The sequence below is a fragment of the Sinocyclocheilus rhinocerous genome, unplaced genomic scaffold (genome assembly GCF_001515625.1).
Source record: "Sinocyclocheilus rhinocerous isolate Xijiao unplaced genomic scaffold, SAMN03320098_v1.1 scaffold756, whole genome shotgun sequence".
NCBI lineage: Eukaryota > Metazoa > Chordata > Actinopteri > Cypriniformes > Cyprinidae > Sinocyclocheilus > Sinocyclocheilus rhinocerous.
Window position 1 is genome coordinate 725,560 of NW_015662039.1, and position 1,497 is coordinate 727,056.

A 1,497-nucleotide genomic window follows, 5' to 3' on the forward strand; every position below is an offset into this window, starting at 1 on the left:
TAAAATGTGACCAATAAAACACACATATTATATACAATAAAGGTAAAAAAGTTTATTTATTTTTGTCACATTTTACCCCCAAAATAAAATATATTTTGAATTTTTATATGTACTTCTATGTAAAATTATATCAAATGTGGCCAATACACAACTGAGTGTTTTAACTCCTTGAACAAACCAGATGTCACAGAGAGACAGAGATATCAAACTAGATCTCACAGACATTTCAATGCTCAAGACTCCCATAGATTGATACTCCTATCTGCTGGAGTGATAGACAGTTACGTTACAGAAAACACATCTCTCCAGACTCTTCTCATCTTCACGTCTAAGGAAAAACTATATTGTTGTCGGGTGAAATTCTGCATATATTTTTCCCAAATAAACCAGATACATCTAGATTCAATGTGCACATGCTTTCTATAGCTTTCGGTTTTAGTAAATGGCAAAAATCCCATATTTAAACTCTTACAGGTGCCTTAACACCAGCAAATCTAGGTCACTGCCCATTGAATCGTGTAGCATTCGACACTAAACTATAAAGCAATGCAGTTCTCCACTTATTACTTGAATGTTCCGATGTTAATGCCAAAGGAGGAAATGGTGAACCCATATCTTTCTCAAAGCAGTGCAGCCACATGAAGATGTGAGAGTTGTGCATTTGAATGTGCAGAAAGTGCTGGTACATGTATGTCTGTATAATATCTACTACTATGAAGGTCATTCACTAGACCGAGCCCCCTGAAGCCACTGAATTTCAGATAACACTGCCCTTATGTGCGCCATTGGTTTTTTTGGTTTTCTTCAACTTTTAAGACAACATTAGATAAATGCATAAAATAGGCAGTTTTTTATACAAAATAAATAAATAAAGCAAGTACTTGCTTATTTTAATATGCTAAATGTATATTGACATTATTATGATACTGTTATTATGATTATTGTTGACATTACTGAATGGGAAATTTTACCCTATAAGTTGTATCTCTGCACTGATATCATATTAAAGCTTATCAATCTTCTGTTGATTGTTTCTTTGTTTTCATTCATCACTTGTGTGCTATCTCTTCATAAAAGTACAGTGACGGTACCATGGTACAGTAATGGTATCAGTTGGTAACACCGTGGTACTCTAAGGCAGGGTCTTTCCATAGTACAGGGGTCACCAAACTCGGTCCTGGAGGGCCGTGTCCTGCAGAGTTTGCCTGAAAGTTTCAATTCTACCGAGTAAGACCTTGATTAGCTGCTTCAAGTGTGTTTAATTAGAGTTGGAGCTAAAATCTGCAGGACACTGGCCCTCCAGAACCGAGTTTGGTGACCCCTGCCATAGCAAATGTACAAAAAACCTGGTATTACTCACATGTTGGTCTGTTTTTGTAAAGTGAAAACCGTATTAGCAATAGTATTAGCCATGTTTTACTGTGATTTTACCATGTTCTTAGGCAGAAGGCATAAAACTGATCCAATTACATGTTTTACTTGCATTTACTCAGTTCA